Source organism: Pinus tabuliformis, chromosome 7 (genome assembly GCF_031772625.1).
Source record: "Pinus tabuliformis cultivar Carrire ecotype Pingquan chromosome 7, CPIR1, whole genome shotgun sequence".
NCBI lineage: Eukaryota > Viridiplantae > Streptophyta > Pinopsida > Pinales > Pinaceae > Pinus > Pinus tabuliformis.
This window is the reverse complement of record NC_142293.1, coordinates 1,325,392,614-1,325,412,307: the sequence shown is the minus strand read 5'-3', so window position 1 is coordinate 1,325,412,307 and position 19,694 is coordinate 1,325,392,614.

Genomic DNA, 19,694 nt, shown 5'->3' with positions numbered 1-19,694 from the left:
AATCTCATCATGAGAAATTCTTCTTATTTTTATCTCAAAAAAACTTGAGAATGTTTCATTAAAATACTAATGATTATTTGCAAGAAAAATCAATATTATAACTCCTCTCTTATTTTGTGATCATATTAATTCAATAAATGTTAAAATTGGAAACTAGGGAAAAATTTCACTTTGGACAACTCATTTGATGGAGATAATTATTGCATTGAATTCCTCTTTTCAAGAGGACCAAAATTGACCTAAAGATCATTAAATTTGGATAAGAATTAAGAAGAAATGTGTTTTTGAATTTATGCCCACACGTGCAAATTGTCAAGATCAACCATATCATCATGTAGGCTCATGAAGCCCAAGAGACATGTCACTTCACCCTAAACAATTTGTATAAATATGAGAGACCACAAGCCTCATTTGGCATCATATCATCTCACACACTCTTCTCTCTTTCTCCATCTAATTGGTTCATATAACTTATTGGGCATCTCTTTTCCCTCACACATGTGGCAGCAGAAGGACGAATTACAAGGTGAATTACAGGGCTGAAATTTTAGAGTCTATTGCATGTTTGAACAATGTTGACTAGGGGTGTTTTTACCACATTTGACTACGATTTTTGGGTTAGAATTTCGTTTTTTGCAAGCCGCATTTATTGGCTCAAGAACCAAGGTATTCTATTGATTTTTACTGAAGACCAATTGCAAGGCTGACCAAAGAGTTGACCGTAGAGGTTGACCAACTTTGACCATTGTTTTAATGACTATTTTGGGCTTACTTTGGCAAGAAAATAAGTTCAAGTTTTACTAGGTTTGACCAAGCTGCATAAAGGACTATTTTTTGTTGTGTTGACCAACGTTGACTTTCTGGTTAGGGCTGAGTTTGACTGTTTTTTTACTGCAGATTTGATAGGGTTGTTTTGACTGTGATTTGGCAAGTCAATATTGACTATTGTACTCTCTCTTTATCTATTGAACATTTGATATAATAAGAAGAAGAATTGATCAAAGGGTTTTCCCCATCTTGGGGTTTTTCCCTGGCATTCGCCGAATCTGGTGTTCTCCTATCTTGGCTTGTCTTTTGCATTTTGAATGTTCTATCTACAGTTATTGTCAATATGATTTATGGTTAATGTAATTTCTATTGGAAACTAAATTGGAAATTGTCATCAGGTTGCTAAAAGGACATTGAAGTAGTTATATTAGGCATAAAACATACCAATGTTAACTAAAATTATATATATATATATATATATATATATATATATAGATATATATATATATATATATATATATATATATATATATATATATATATATATATATATATATATATATATATATATATATATATATATATATATATATATATATAAAGTTACCTCTTTTGTTCCCATATTCAAAATATGCTACAATATTACTTTCATTCATATTATTACTTCAATTAATCAACTTCTATTGTAGAAATTTGATAGAAATTGCAACTACTCAAGATTTCAAATTGAAAAACAAGAGACATAATTCTACTCTACTAACCTACAGAATGGAAATCACAACTTCGAACAACATGCATAGACATGAAACAAGAAAAATCACAAGTAATCAATGCTTTCTAGGGGAACCCAATTGGAAAAAACCCCTCAAGCCTCTTTGCATAAGCAGTTGAATAAAAAAACTATTACAATTTCATGCTCCATCTTTGATCACAACCTACAAAAAAATAATTGTTCTCTCTGTTGAATGAGAAACTTTGCCCAATAATTAGACACTTATCTTCTCATCTAGCCTCATATTTCCTTGCACAATTCTTAAATAAATTAGATCCTGAAAGATAGGAAATTCATCATATTTTCTTGCACAATTCCCAAGGATTGATCTCCTGACTGCATGCAAAAATTGTACACTTAGACTAGTATACAACTCATGTTATACTAACCTTAACTCTTCCACTTCAGCTGAGCAATTCAAATTATATGCATGCGTTAGCTATTTTGGGTTGATTGATCAGCTAACTGACAAATCTCTGAGTTAGATTGTTGTCCCATTGCACAATTGACCTTCAACTGACTCTGTCAATAGTTAGAGGTCATTTAATTAAATACAATTCAAAATAATTGAACTAGATTGCTAAAATTTAGCAATCAACACATGCATAACTGAACTCCAAGCTCCTAACTCGAATTTACTGAGCTAACTGAGTGACAAGAACCATATCGCACTAGTTAATTGCCTCAAAGTTTTCTTGTTGATGTGGAAATTCGATTTACTCAATTTGACTAAGGCTAATGTCAAATTGAGCCTTTCTTGCTACATTTTTTAACACTCCCTCTTAGTAAGAAAGTGATTTTTCACCACCCCTATAATGCACTTGTGGAATTCAAGTTTACCTCTTGGCAATGCCTTTGTCAAGATGTCAGCATCTTTCTCCTTAATTATAATATATTGTAGCAACATAATTCTCATCTAGACACAATCCCACAAATGATCATACCAAATATCAATGTGCTTGGACCTATCATGAAATATCAGAATCTCATAGAACTTAATGCAACTCTGATTATCACAATACATTTTTGTCGGATCCATCTCCTAACCAAAAAGACCCACATGTATTTTCCTCATCCATATGGCCTCACACATTTCTTGACTTGCAACCATATATTCAGCATCTATTGAATTGAGTGCCACAAACCTCTACTTCCTACTGTACCAGGAAATAGTTTCGGACCAAACATTGAAGATCACATGTGAAGTACTTTTCCTGATGGACTCCCTGCCCAATATGCATCGGTGAAGCCTTGGAGATTCACTCCCTCTATCCTCTTGTACCATAATCCATACTCAATAGTGCCTCTGAGGTATCGTAACACATGCTTTGTTGCCTTCCAATACAACTTGGTAGGCCTCACCATATCTTAACTAAGTTGGTTTACTGCATAACACATGTTAGGTCTTATGTCCACAAGATGCATCAAAGACCCCACAAGATACCTGTAAATGGTAGCATCAACCTCTTCACCTAAAGTGGCATTATCGTCCTCCAGTTGGTAGCTAGAGGTGTTTCCATGGGCTTACAACTCTCCATGTGAAATCTCTGAAGTATTTCAGAGGCATACTTCCCCTGAGACACAAACAATTCACCATCACCTTTCCATACTTCCAGCCTGAGGAAGTAATGTATTAAGCCCATGTATTTCATCTCGAATTTCCTTGCAACCCTTTGCAAGAGTGGACCAACTGCTCATCACTAGTCAATATTAAATCATCAACATATAAAACAATAATAGGCAAATTAGCATAACTTAGCATCTACCACAATTTGATAGAGGTTCGCATCGACTTCACTTTCGGTGAAGCCCAATCCATTGAGATAACTGCATATCTGAGTGTACCATGCTTAGGGCACCTATTTGAGACCATACAATGGTCTCTTGTGTCTACACACATGTGTCTCATGATCATATGTCTCAAATCCTTCTGGTTAATCTATGTAAATTTCCTCCTTGACAACACCGTTGAGAAAGGGGTCTTCACATCCATCTGGTGGATTTTCCACCCCATCTACATAGTCAATGCTAGAATGGATATGATTGAGGAATGCCTTACAACTAGTGAAAAAATTTCCTCATAGTCCACTCCCTCCACTTGAGAGAACTGTTTGGCCACAAATTTGGCCATGTACTTCTTGATGCTCCCATCAGCTACATGCTTGACATTGTAGATCCATCTAGAACCAACCACTGATTTCCCTTCTGGTCTCGGAATTGTTAGCTCTGCTATTAATTTCAATATTTAAAGGTCAGAATGCATGCCTGATCAGGTTTTCTATGATAAAAATAGGCTTTTCAGGGGCCAACCCGCCCTTTCCCCTTCACTCTGCTCATGTTCTCATAACTCCCCATACCTTTGTTTTCCTCTAAATTTATCCATAAACCCCGTATAAATCCTTTTTCTTCGGGTCCCAGACGCATAGTTAAACCCATAAGTCTGTGGTCATATAACTGCGCGCATACAAAAAAGCGCTACTGGCGAGGCCCTTCCCTATAACATCAATCAATAAACTTGTGCATTTAAACCTCCATCATCTGATCGATTGTCGCATGATCCGACGACAGTCGCACCTCTCGCCGCCGAAACCTGCCCGCGCATTAACTCGCGATCGCGGCAGTTTTCCGCTTGTCCCATCACCCACGTATCAACCTCCTATTGCGATCGCTCAGCTATGTACGAATACCGCCTGCCTCCGATAAGCAGTGTGGGGAAACCGCTTACCGCCATTCCGTACGATCCCCGCGCATTATCTACTGCGTAGCTTCCCCTCCCGATCACCGTCGGATATGCTCGTATAAGATCTGGCGGCCCTCATCTATTCCAATTGTCCTTCTCCCGATACTCTCTGTCAAATCATCTCTACCATCCATATATGTGATCTGATGACTCGTAGTCGCTCTGCCCCGTGTCTTCCCATCGCCTCCTGCCATGAGATCTCAGCCGTCTGTCTGTTTCATCCAACGGCTTGCATTTGTTGTTTCCACTTCCTCCCGATAGCCATTGAAAATTGCTCTCCGCTGTCGATCCGCGCTCTCCAACGGTGGATCTGCCTCCATATTGACTGCGCCCATAACCTGTCCAGTGTACCCGAAGGAGGAAGGAAGCCATGATCCAGCACTCTGCGCATTGAATCCTCAACAACTGCATTCAACAAGCAGCATGGCCGAGGAATAAAAGTACAGGAAAGCGCAGTTAAAGGCATTAATCATTCATGGAGCCTTATACACATTACACTCCATCTGCTTAGAGAAGGACGACCGAGCAGCAGAAAGGTCGATTTGTTCATTAAAGCAGCAGATCGTACCAGTGACCCATATCAAACAGTTAATGTGGTTGGTGGTCTATTATGACCCCTCCACGCATAGGATAGCAGATATTTTCTAATCAACCTCCATATATACCCAGAAAGAAGATGTAATGAGGGTTGATGGATATTGTTCTGATGTAAAGTTCAACTTCTGGAGACTGTAACTACTGTGATACCTGCAGCATCTGGTCTTCATTTTCAACTAATGCAAACTTCTTTTGTTGTTAATTGCTCACTTTCGTCTTCTTCTTTGTTCCAGGCTGTGCCTGTTATGAATTTTTCATGTGCTCTTGATGTTTAGCATTAGAGGGGCTGCCATCCCACCTCTGTGTTAAATTCTAGTATGTATCATTGAATGTGTATGCAGATTTCTGTTATTTTAATGCAAGAGAGCTGTCATCCTGTTTGTGCATTAGGAAATAGATTTACAGACCTTTTAACTGGTTGCAGCCGACCATCACAGGGTCCTATGCATCTGCTGGTGTGGTTAGTATTCTCCATCTTCACATGTTCCTCAAACTGTGAGTAATTGGTGGTCTAAAGCCTTGTAGTCTGTGGGTGTTCACCCATGTCTGGGTTAAGCATAGTAGAAGTGGTTATCTGGCTCGAATATGCATCATTCCTTTCATTCATCCACCATTTTCCAACATTTTTGTTGAGTTTGTAATGTTCCCGAGCATCTCTGATATACAACCTAGGAGAGTTTCTTGGGGTGATAACATTAATTGGCATTGTTGTCAGGGAGAGGAGATTGAAGCTCAGCTTCCCTAGGAGAACGACATAGCTCCAAGCTTTGATGATAGACAAGGTTTGGATACACATTTTTGGTTGTAATCATCTATCTGGCGACTCCACTGGAGGAAGACCAACCTTTGGTGACTCCGCATTGAAGTTCTGGCTCAGTTTGTGAGACATACTCGAATAAATCCTTAGAAATCACCAGTTGAATCAGTCCCTGACCCTGAGAGGACTGTCAAATCGAAGAAAGCATCACAGAAAGGGGCATCAAGATCAGGTAAGCCTAAGAAATCTCATGCATCTCTGAAAGATAAAGTTATAGCTGAAGATATACAGTTTGAAGATTTAGAGCCCAACACTGTCAATAAAGAAATTCCTTCATAGATTAATACAACCCCTTGTCCATCTAGTTCCCCTTTGAATCTCAATCCAAAGAAAGTTTCCCACACAGTCCAAAACATCCCTTTGTCTCTGCCATCCATCACATTACTTCCTACCATTCAATATGCCAGTATCCTTCCACATATCCCAGTCATGGCAAGACAACAAGCGCCCACAAAGATAGAAGGAATTGTAGCTGCCAGATATGGACCCTTGGTCTTGCTTGTTCCTTTAAATCCCATGCCTATGGGAGAATATCAGAAATATATGCCTAAGTTCACTAGCATAGAGGGAGTAACATCTGAAGAACACCTTGAGGCTTTTTACAGTTACGCTGATAATTTAGATATAAGTGAAAATGATGTGTGGATGGGAGGCTTTGTACAGAGCCTTGATGGAGAGGCTAGAAAGTGGTTCAGAGAACTAGCTCCTAGATCTATTGCTGATATTGAAGCCTTAGATGAAGCATTTTTGAAGCACTGGGAAGATAAAAAGGATTTGCTATATTACCATACTGAGTTTGGTAACTTGGAGAGGGAAAATGGTGAATCTTTGCCTGATTTTAGTAAAAGGTTCAATCGTATGTATAGTAAGATACCAGCTGAGGTAAAGCCTACCCCCACCTCTACCAAACTCACTTATGCCAATGCTTTTGACTCTGATTTCTGCCTACTATTAAGAGAAAGGAGATGTGCTACTCTGGCAGACATGCAGGATGCAGCCCTAGAAGTAGAGTCTAATATTATGGCTGCAGAAAAGCTCAAAAGCGAAGCTCACGAAAGGAGGCAGAGAGGTCAGGCTTCTACTTCTTCTGCTTCATCTTCAAAACCTAAATTAGATCAAATGACTAAGATGATAGAGTCATTGGCTGCTGAAATTTCTAAGCTAAAGGTTGAGCAGAATTCAGGAAAAACAAGGTAGCAGAACACATTTGCTCCAAGAAACCCAAATCCTTTCAAAAGAGAAAATGAACAGTTGCAAATTATTCAGATGGGTGAAGAATCAAAAGAAGAATAGAAAGTTAAATCTCATTTCCAAAATGTAGTCATGGACGAGGAACAATTTGAAGATGAGGATGAAATTCACTGCATGGAAGATAAAGGCAGTGCTGCATTTTTGACGTTGGCTGCTTATGAAGAGTATTTGCTGCAGGAACAAGACAGTCAGGAGTGGGACAGAGAGGCTATTATATAAACTGGTGAATAGAAAAGATATAACCTGAGGTCGAATGAAAAAAATGTCAAAGAGAATCCTGCCCAAAGAGCTGTTGTCCAAACAGAGTCACAGAATATCAGACAGAGAAGACCAGCAGCTAATCTAGTCATCCTAAAAGCACCAGTTCAGGAGGTAAGAGGTTCTGATAAGTTACCATCCTCTTTCAGCCTTGAGTCAGAAGTCCAGAAATTAAAAATATATGTGCCTTTGGTAGAGTTGGTAAAGAGTGATGTATTTAGAAAGCCTATCCTTGAGGCCCTTGAGCTGGAAATCACACAAACCTCACTGACTCTGTCAATTTGCAAGATGACAAGCTTGCCATTGTGCTCAGCCCCATGATTAAACCTGCTGATAATAATTCTCCATCTTTTTATGTGTCCTTGACCATTCATGATAAAATCCTCCACAATTGCCTGCTAGACACAGGGGTCAACTATAATTTGATGCCTAAAGCTGTCATGGAAGAGTTATGCCTTGATATCACCAGACCCTATCATGATTTATTCTCTTTTGGTTCAAGGAAAGTGAAATGCCTAGGATTGATCAAAGACCTGGCCATTACCTTAACTCAGCTGCCCATGAAGAGTATGATGATGGATATTGTGGTAGTAGATGTCCCTCCTACGTTTGGCATGCTGCTCTCCAGAGGATGGATTAAGAGACTAGGCGGGGCATTACAGAATGATCTATCTTATGCTACTGTCCCAGTATTTGGAGGAGAAAGCAGGAGATTGTATAGAGAAGCACAATTGGCATATATCATCAGTGATGAGAAGAATCCTACTAATCATCTAATATATGCTGTGGACATAGATCTTGGAGCATGTATTCTCCAAATAGAAGAATCTCAGAAGGCCTCAATGCAGATCAGGAAACCAGCAGTTCAGGCTGAAGAAGAGCAAGGAGGTCGAATTTGGGAGATGTTCTTTGATGGAGCATGTTCCAGGGAGACTGCAGGAGCAGGGGTGGTGCTGGTATCTCCAGAGCAAGAAAGCACACAACTGTCTTTCAAGCTGGCTTTTCAAGTCGCAAACAACATAGCAGAGTATGAGGCTCTACTATTGGGCCTTAACGCAGCAAAAGACAGAGGAATCAGGAACATAAAGGTGTTTGGAGACGCTGATTTGATCATTCAGCAAGTAAATAAAACATTTCAGGCAAAGCAGCCAACGCTGAAAGCATACAGAGATGAGGTATGGAAATTCAAAGATTCCTTTGATTGTTTCTGCATTTCATATATCCCTAGAGCCAAAAACCAACTTGCTGATTCCCTTGCTGTGTCTGCTAGCTTGTTTATCCCTCCCATACCTCCTAAACTGGCATATGAAGTCCAAATGAAGTACAGACCATCCTTGCCTGATAATGTCGAGCATTGGAATTTTTTTGAAGATGATGATGAAATAAATAGGTTTATGCAATTCATTGATGAGTTTTCCAAAATGCAAATTGACCAAGAAAATGAGTCCTTGGAAGAAAACACCCAATCCCAGCTTAGAAACAAAATTGGCAAAGATGGCATTGTCCAGCTTTCGAGCAATCATATTCCTAAGGGTTTAATTCCTTTAGAAAGATTGTTTGACCAAAATGATGTGCCTTACAAGGCTGCCTAAAAATAAGATCAATCTGGAGTCTGTAAGCATGACATAGGAAGTTCAGGTCAACCTAGATAGGTAAATTTGTCCACTCATCTGTCTGCTGATCAAAGTTCTGAATACTGCAAATTAATGAAACAATTTTCTGATGTGTCTGCCTGGGAGTATAGTGACCTGAAAACTTATGTAAAAGGATTATTTAGCATAAAATCCCTTTAGATAAAGACACCATTCCTTTCAAACAGAAGCTGAGACCAATAAATCCTATGCTTTTTCCTCTAATTGAAAAAGAAATTAAAAAATTGTTGGCTGCCAAGATTATAGTTCCTCTAAGATATTCCAAATGGGTAGCCAACCTAGTAGTGGTGAGGAAGAAAAGTGGAGAAATGACACTGTGCGTTGATTTCAGAAATTTAAACAAATGCTCTAAGAAAGACAATTATCCCTTACCCAAGATGAAGCACTTGTTGCAGAAGGTCTCAGGAGCTAAAGTAATGTCTTTCCTGAATGGATTTTCAGGTTTTAATCAGATTGATGTGCACCCAGATGATCGAGAGAAGACTGCATTCACCATTCCTGGGGGCACTTTTATGTATGCCAAGATGCCTTTTGGATTGATGAATGCTGGAGCAACCTTTTGCATAGCTATGGATATAGCATTTGTAGGAGAGAAGGATAAATTTGTCCTTATCTTCCTTAATGACATAACAATTTACTCCAGCAGCCATCAAGACCATTTGCTGCATTTGAAAAAAGTGTTTTTGAAGTGCAGAAGGTTTGGGATTTCAGTTAATCCTAAAAAAATCACAATTTTCTTTAGAAGAAGGCAAACTGTTAGGACATGTTGTTTCTGCTGCAGGTGTCCAAATTGACCTAGAAAGAGTAAAAACAGTTTAGACCTTGTCTGTCCCGAGATCAAAAAAGGACATACAGTCCTTTCTGGCAAGATTAATTTTGTGAGGAGGTTTATATTAAAATTTTCAGAATTAGTGAAGCATATTACCTCCATGCTGAAGAAGGGATTAGAGGTTAGATGGATTGATGTAGCAAGAAAATCATTTGAGTCTGTTCAAAAGGCTATTATGGAAGTTCCCACGTTAAGCAGCCCAGATTACAGCAAGGAGTTCCATGTATTCTGATTTGCCTCTGAAGACACCATTGCAGCAGTTCTATTGCAAACAGATGAAGAAGGCTCAGAGCATCCAGTGGCATTTTTCAGCAAAAACTTGAGGGATGCTGAGCTGAGGTATGACATTATTGAAAAACAAGAATATGCCCTTATCAAATCCTTGAAAGCTTTCAGAGTTTATATCTTGCATTCCAAGAAAATTGCATATGTACCTTTTGTTGCAATAAAAGATGTATTAACACAACCTGATACTGATGGAAGAAGGGCTAAATGGATTGCAAAGTTGATTGAATTTAATATAGAACCGAAGCCCACCAAGCTTGTCAGAGGTCAAGGTCTTGCCAGGTTGTTAGCTGAAGAAAATTGCAGATCATTGGATATTGATTTCTTGTGCACAATTGCAGAAAGTGGTCATAGAGATGAAGAAGAGGAAGCAGCTGAACCAGGGAGAAAGTAGTTAGTGGCAAAAAATCTAGCTTCTTGTGATTGGTATTTTGCATTAATTAATTTCTTGCTGAAGCTAGAAATCCCTTCAAGCTTTACTCAAAGTCGAGCCAGAACTATAAAGCTTAGGGCAGCTAAATATTGCATTAATGAAAATCTGCTATACTGGAGGGATCCATCTGGAGTGCTTTTGAGGTGTCTGGACAAAGAACAGTCAATAGAAGTCATGTAGCAGTTTCATTCCAGCATGTGTGGAGGGCACCATTTTTGGAAGACTATAGTCCACAAAATTCTCAGAGCTGGATATTACCGACCCTCCTTATTTTATGATGTATTTACATTTGTTAAATCTTGTGACAGGTGCCAAAGATTTAAAGGAAAACAACAGTTGAAGTCCCTGCTCCTAAAACCAATACAGGCAAAAGGACCTTTTCAGTAGTGGGGCTTGGATTTTATTGGAGAAATCAATCCACATTCCAGTGGCCAACACAGATGGATATTAGTAGCCACTGCTTATTTTACTAATTGGATTGAAGCAATTCCTACTAGAAATGTTGATCATAATGTGGTCATGAAGTTTTTGATAGAAAATATCTTCAGTAGATTTGGTTGTCCACATAAACTAGTCACAGATAATGCAGCAACCTTCAGGGCAAAAGAATTGGTGGAAATGTGTGATTCAATGGGTATTAAATTGGTTTATTCCACCGCATATTATCCTCAAGGAAATGGTTTAGCAGAATCCTCTAATAAAAGTCTGATAAGGATAATTAAGAAGCTGTTAGAAGACAATAAAAAGAATTTTGATTCTAAGCTCAAGTATGCACTTTGGGCTGACAGAGTGACCATTAAAAAATCCACAGGGAATTCTCCTTTCAAGCTGGTATATGGTACTGAAGCTATATTCCCAATTCAGATAACTCTCCTTGTGGCAAAATTCCTTCAAGAAGAGCAGAAAGAGGAAGAAGAAATGGCAAAGAGGATCACTGATTTAGCAGAGGTACATCAGATTAGAGAACATCGGGTTGAAAAGGCTGCAACACATCAGAAAAAGATCAAGGAAGCTTTTGACACAAAGGCAAAAATAGATAATTTTCAGGTTGGAGACTTGGTGCTGAAGTGGGATGCATTGAAAGAAAAGAAAGGCAATCATGGGAAGTTTGATGCTTTCTAGACAGGCCCTTTTATTATTTCATAGATTCAAGGGAACAATACCTTCATGCTGAAAAGTATGAGGGGAGAAGTAGTTTTTGATGGCACAGTTAATGGGTGTTTTCTGAAAATTTATGTGATTTAAGGTCTTTTGTCCTTATAGGTTGTAAGTATTTGGTTTTAACAGTTTTGGTCAGACTCCATGCCCAATGGAACTCTAGGAATTTTGCTAATTTGTTTTTATCACGAAGGCATTGATCTACAGGTTCTTGAGACCTCATAGGGAGGATCTCATCCCCAGAAGGAGCCAGTGTTAGCTCTGCTATTAATTTCAATATTTAAAGGTTAAAATGCATGCCTCATCAGGTTTTCTATGATAAAAATAGGATTTGTAGGGGCCAACCCGCCCTTTCCCCTTCACTCTGCTCATGTTCTCATAACTCCCCATACCTCTGTTTTCCTCTAAATTTATCCATAAACCCGTATATATCCTTTTTCTTCGGGTCCCGAGCGCATAGTTAAACCCATAAGTCTGTGGTCATATAACCGCGCGCATACGAAAAAAGTACTACTGGCGAGGCCCTCCCCTGTCACATCAATCGATAAACTTGTGTGTTTAAACCTCCGCTGTCCGATCAATTGCCGCATGATCCGATAGCAGTCGCACCTCCCGCCGCCGAAACTTGCCCACACGTTAACTCGCGATCGTGGTGGTTTTCCACCTGTCCCATCGCCCACGTGTCAACCTCCTATTGCGATCACTCGACTATGTACGAATACCTCCCGCCTCCGATAAGCGTTGCGGGGAAACCGCTTACCGTCGTCCTGTACGATCCCTGCGCAGCTTTCGCTCCTGATCACCATCGGATCTGATCGTATAAGATTCGACGACCCTCGTCTATTATGATCGTCCTTCTCCCAATACTCCCTGTCAAATTATCTCCGCTGTCCATATATGTGATCCGACGGCTTGTAGTCGGTCCACTCCGCGTCTTCCCATCGCCTCCTGCCATGAGATCTCAGTCGTCCGTCCGTTTCATCCATCGGCTTGCATTTTTTGTTTCCGCTTCTTCCCGATAGCCATTGCAAAGTGCTCTCTGCCGTCAATCCGCGCTATCCAATGGTGGATCTACCTCCATACTACCTGCGCCCATAACTTGTCCAGTGTACCTGAAGGAGGAAGGAAGCCATGATCCAGCACTCTGCGCATTGGATCCTCAACAACCGCATTCAACAAGCAACATGGTCGAGGAAGAAAAGTACAAGAAAGAGCAGTTAAAGGCATTAATCAGTCATGGAGCCTTATACACATTACACTCCATCTGCTTAAAGAAGGACGACCGAGCAGCAGAAACGTTGATTTGTTCATTAAAGCAGCAGATCGTATCAGTGACCCATATTAGACAGTTAATGTGGTTGGTGGTCTATTATGACCCCTCCATGCATAGGATAACAGATATTTTGTAATCAACCTCCATATATACCCAGAAAGAAGATGTAATGAGGGTTAATGGATATTGTTCTGATGTAAAGTTCAACTTTTGGAGACTGTAACTACTGTGATACCTGCAACGTCTGGTCTTCATTTTCAGCTAATGCAAGTTTCTTTTGCTATTAATTACTCACTTTCCACTTCTTCTTTGTTCCAAGTTGTGCCTGTTATGCATTTTTCATGTGCTCTTGATGTTTAGCATTAGAGGGGCTGTCATCCCACCTCTGTGTTAAATTATAGTATGTATCATTGAATGTGTATCCAAGTTTCTGTTATTTTAATGCCAGAGAACTGTCATCCTGTTTGTGCATTAGGAAATAGATTTACAGACCTTTTAACTAGTTGCAGTCGGCCATCACAGGGTCCTGTGCATTTGCTGGTGTGGTCAGTATTTTCCATCTTCACTTGTTCCTAAAACTGTGAGTAATTGGTGGTCTAAAGCCTTGTAGTCTGGGGGTGTTCACCCATGTCTTGGGTTAAGCATAGTAGAAGTGGTTATCTGGCTTGAATATGCATAATTGCTTTCATTCATCCACCATTTTCCAACATTTTTGTTGAGTTTGTAATGTTCCCGAGCATCTCTGGTATACAACCTAGGAGAGTTTCTTGGGGTGATAACATTAATTGGCGCCGTTGCCAGGGAGAGGAGATTGAAGCTCAGCTTCCCTGGGAGAACGACACAGCTCCAAGCTTTGATGATAGACAAGGTTTGGACACATATTTGTGGTTGTAATCATCTATCTAGCGACTGCACTGGAGGAAGACCAACCTTTGGCGACTCCACATTGAAGTTCTGGCTCAGTTTGTGAGACATACTCGAAGAAATCCTCAGAAATCACCAGCTGAATCAGTGCCTGACCCTAAGAGGACCGTCAAATCGAACAAAGCATCACAGAAAGGGGCATCAAGATCAGGTAAACCTAAGAAATCTCATGCATCTCTGAAAGATAAAGTTATAGCTTAAGATATACAGTTTGAAGATTTATAGCCTGTTGAGTCTTGAAAATGTCATTCATTTCCATTACACTTTCACTATTATGTCCATTATATCACCTCCATTTCACTACTATGTCACCACATTCATCCCACTTTCATTATCATTGGGCCACATTTATGTTTTTCCAATCTTTATTAATTCTAAGCTTTTTAAGTAAATTTGTGGTTAAAAATTAGAAAATAATGTGCATATGCTTATACCTAACAAATGGGTTGAGATTGTTGACATGTGTAGGTTGAAAGGAGGCTTCTAGCAGACCCTTATGTGGCACTCTAAGGCCAAACTCGAATTTGAGTGGAAAGAATCATGGGATCATGAGGATATGTGTCACATCTCCTAATTGTATTATAACTCTAAGAAGACATGTGTCTTATTATTCCTATTTTGATTAGGAGTCTAGAGGTAGAGGGAGAGATTCATGGAATCTCATTAATGAGATGGCTTCTCATATTTTTGTATAAATAGGAGATCTCTCTCCTTCATTTGTTAGCTTAGAGCTTAGAGCTTAGAGTTTGGAGTTCTTAAGTCTTTTTAGCTTGTGAGTTTGTAGTTCTTCCTTGATGGCTTTTGAAAGCTTTGGAGAACTTTGTTGTACTTTGTGATTTTGAAGAATTTGAATAAAGCTTTGATGTTCTCAACATGGAAGGAGATGTGAAATAGATTTCATGGAGCATATTAGAATGTAAGGTAGAGTAGATTTCATTTTGTAAATTTTGCTTTGATTTCATTATGTCATTTGATTGCTTTCAAGTTTGATAGATTAGATTTTTCATTCATGCAATTTTAATTCATGCAAGTGTGTTCAACCAGTTGATTGTAGGTTAGTAATGCACATAGATTTTTAATGACTAATGACATGACGTAATCATCTTGTCCTTCTGCTAATTTATTTTCTGAGTTCTAATTCCAGCATTGTTATTTCTTTCAGCTTCGTTTTTCTCATTTACTTTCATGCAAATTTAGATATCATATTACTCCATTTGTTTATGATTACCCTCCTATAGACAGATTGAGTCGAAAGGTGAGGGGTCAGAATATGGGTTGATGTAATATGATTTAGTTTACTTTTCTGCAAGTTAGTGATTAGATTACTCATGTCATTTTCAGTTACCTCCTATAGACAGAGTGAGTCGAAAGGTGAGGAGTTGAAATATGAATGAGTAGTTAAATCTTAGTTTCCTTTTATGCAATTTAATTTCCTGCAATTTAGATATCATATTACTCAGCTTGTTTATGATTACTTCCTATAAACAGATTGAGTTGAAAGGTAAAGGATCAAAATGGGGGTTGAAGTAGTGTGATTTAGTTTGCTTTGTTTTCAGTCTTTGAGTTGCTTTAAGTTCAGTTTTTATTTTCTTTTTATACAGCGGCAAGGATAGTGGGTTTCATAGTCACTAGCTCATTGATTGGGTGTTGCATTCTATTTTGATTAAAGTAGCTGCATATTTACACTTTTGTTTAAGTACTAATTCCATCAATAACATGTTTTGAGATCTTTTGAAGTGCTAAGTTTTGGAAGTTACCATTAGGGACATAGGCCTTGTCTTGAAATCTCTATCCATACTTGTCCTTTAAAAGTATTCTTAAGACCTTAGAATATGATTTTCATTTGCATTAGACACTTTAAGAAACCAACAAGAACAAAACCCCCAAAACAACATAAACTATAAAACAACGAAGTAAGAAAAAAGTTAACTAAGCACATATGGTGCACCACACTTCATCAGTTTATGATACCCGGATTGATAATTTATGTAGAGAAATTTAAGACATTGAATTGACTAGACATTTTGGCGCCGTTGCCGGGGAAGTGTAATTAGGAGACCTTATTTCTTACATCTAAAAAAAATTAATAATTCTTGAGTATGCTCTCCTCTTGCACTTTGTGTGATCTGGAGGATCAGAAAAAGGATTGTTATGTAAAATTTTTTTAATAATTCTTGAGTATGCTCTCCTCCTGCACTTTGTGTGATCTGGAGGATCAGAAAAAGAATTGTTATATAAAAAAAAAATAAAAATAAAGAGGAGACAAAATAAACTTCATCATTTCAATTGATTCAAAAAAATAAATCAAACTCAACTGCTTTGATAGGTTCAAATTGTCCAAAATTGACTGGTTATGGTTTGTAGTGGTCCTCAAAACACTGTATCCTATTTTAATAAGGTTTTAAAACTTAGTTGTGGAAAGTGCCCTGATTCCGCAGCTGTTTCAAGGTTTAACAGGTTACAAGCATCCAATGAAAAAACCGACCACGTGGGCATCTCCAGAATTGTCCCGACATGGATCCTATCCTAGTCACCCAGCTTAGATCAATGAAAAACCAGCCTAAGACCTCAGTCAAAGTCCTGTTTTTAACATGTTTTTCTTGAAGTATTTGTTGCCTGAAATTGAAAATCATTAATCCTTTTTATAAAATTTTACAATTTCAGAAAAAAATAAAAAAAATAAATAAATCTATGGCTATCTTCAATCCTAGCTTCCATTGTGGCTTCAACAAAAAAAATCTGCCACCCTGTTCAAGCTTTGGCCTGAAACAAACCTGCAACATAAAAAAAAAATGCACTGTATATGTGAGAGAATAACTCCATCAAGGGGCCTCAACATTTCTTCTTAGAGGCTGAAATTTATTATTGTTCAGATGGATTGAGCTCCTTGTTTGTGGACCGAATCGTGCATTTTTGGAGGTTGATTCCTGTAGGAGGCATTCATCATTTAGTGGCAGATTTCTGAGTTGATTTCACCTTTGGATAACTACATTATCAGCTAGAAACAACAGGTTGAATTCTTGAAGGTAGCTTCTGGTGATCCATTAAATTATTGAGGGCTGAGTAGTCATTTTTCTCCAAGGACGAGAGCATGTAAGCTGATTACATTTGCTAATAGAAGACTCATTACATCCCTGTGCATGTCCTTCATCCATGGCCAATTGTCTAGCTCGAAGTAGCTTTAATGTGCCTGAAATTACAGTCCATCACTTACAGTCAAAATACCTAATCATAACAAATGAAACAACACCAATGTCTTTGAAAATTTTTATATTGTTCATTTGTTATTTCCCTGTGTTCAAATTGCAAATCAAACAAGAAAAAAACGAATGCAGCAATTCATAAAATCAGAACAGTAAAAACATCAACTCAAAAAAAATGCAGAACAGAGAAAAACGTCAAACTTTGAGAGCACGATTTGGCAAAATGGAGGTGAATTTAAAAAAACTAAAACATGGGTTTTTTCGCCAGCTAGGTCAATTAGATAACCCAGAAACCGTTTGAAGAGATTCGTGGCAGTTTGGGAGAAATTTGCGGTTCTTTGGAGCGCATTTTTGACTGCCGCGTGAAAAAAAACGGAATTTTTAATTAAATGAGCGGACAGTGATTTAATTCGGCTCTGTGCTGGCACCTACTCTACCTCTACCATGTCTTACACCCTTTTCCACCACGTCTTCTACCCTTATGTCACCCGTTTGCAATCCAACACCTGTTTAACAACAGTCTGAATTGAACACGGCACACTGTAGTTGAAATACCACTCTCTGTCATTAAAAAAAAATCGTTTGTTGATTTTGCCACCCGTCTAAGCACTTGCTCTGCCACCTCTCGATTAATAATAGTTCTAATTAAACAAAACACCTGTTAACATCAATCCAATTGAAGACGGCTCTGTTTTAACTCCCTTACGTGAACCAAGCTTTGCACAAGGATCAAATGTACAGTGCAACGCATGTCTTTCAGGGAAAGGAATCTTTGAATTTGTTGAATAATCTACCAAATGTTGTTTTGGAAGAGATATGAATTAGGATGATAAGCTAGACGATGCTCCTCCTCTGACTGTTACCCAAGGAAAAATTGTCCCAAAACTGTACCTCTGATTATAAGGACTGCCTTTGAACATTGTGGGGGTTCGGATACTCGTGAATTTTGAAGTAGACTTGAAGCATTTGACTGTTATAACCATTTTGATAACCATGTTCATAGTCAAAGAGCAAATTTTTTTGCTTCATAAAATTTTATCTTGTACAATTTCAAGTATTCTTCATGCTGTATTATGCTTTAAACTTGTTAGTATATAACCATCCGGAAAAGCCGGCAAGTTACTGGAAAACGTTGTAATGGCTACTGCCAGTTATCTTGTTTGTGACTAGAAAAGAAACGTTACAATTCCAAGGCAGCATGTTTTTACACTTGAAAGTAATTTCTGGCTATCTACGTTGTAAGAGACAGAATGAACCTTAATAATTCCAAGGCAGCATATCATTACACAGTTTTTGTAAAAACAAAAAAATAAAAAATAAAAAAAATGATGGGGCTCAATGGGAGAACTAAATCAATTGAACACACTTAGACTTGGACTTTCTTTAGCTAGATAAAAGGGGCAGTTAGGGATATGTGTCTGATGGTTGACTGTTTCAGTCACTTTCCACAGCTAATTCAACTTTCTGCAACTGGTTCAACTTTCCGCAGCTGTTTTGTTAAACTCTAGGTTGCAGGTATCATCAAGCAAAACAAGTCACATGGGTAGCTGGGGGAATGTCAGTACATGGATGGTGTCCTATTCATTTGATCCAATTCGATGAAAAATACCCCGGTCAAAAGGAAGTCAAGTTGAGTGTTATCAATAAGTCGCCACACGAATGTCAAGAAAGAAAAAATAAATATTTTTGAATCAATGAAATGAATAAGTTATTTGCTCACTTTTCTGAAGGTATTTATTAATTTTGGATTGATGATGAAAGATGAATGACTAACTTTTTATTCAAGATTTTTAGCTACAGAAACTGTGCACATTCTGCAGCTAAAGTCCAATTCTGCAACCAGAAAAACCTCATTGTTCAAATCAGCCTAACCTTTTCATACAAAATCATATTTTTATGATTTAAGTATCATTGGAAAGATCTCAACAAGATCTACACAATGAGAAATCCATCATTTGAGTTTGAAATGGCAAATAATGAAATAAATTGCTGAAAAGAAGCAACATCAACTTGAGGCACTAATTCCAAATCAGGTATAAATTCTTTTGATTTTTCCTTTGAGAACTTGTTTCACTAATACAAATTCTTAGTTTTGTGTGTAAATATAATAACTAGAGAGATTGGCCATCTCTCTCCTTTGATAATCTTGCATTCCATTGCAGAAGAAGTATTAGTTTTTTTTGTAGGTTCCAGGAGGAAAGACAAATGACTACAAGAGAATGGTGTCTCTCTAAGAGACCAATTTGTTTCATAAGAGGATGATCAACAACAAAGAGGAAATATGCTGATGCAAAATCAGATCTAAACACTTGAAAAAAAAAAAAAACTTTCAGATATTATTGTCTCCATCACATCCATACTTCATAATAAACCATTCACCTCATTCCACTCCATACTTTCCACTTACATTCACATACACTTTCCATCTCTTTTTGTCCATTCATAACCCACAAATAAAAGCAAGAGGCTCATTCATATGCTTATTGACCATTGTCATTTCTACTCTCCATTGCCATCTTCCATTTCCTGTCATTTTCATTTCGCAAATAAGCCCTGCTTCAATGCAAATTATTGAGTCCATAGTCCTTTGAGTCTAAGTTCTTTGTAAAAACACCTTGAAGCTTGCATGCCTTAATGGCAAGTCCTCATGCTGACAAACAATGGGAATGCATTAATGTCCCTTATTCGTTAGATCTTCTAGGTGACTCGACATCAACAAATTCATTCGTACCTA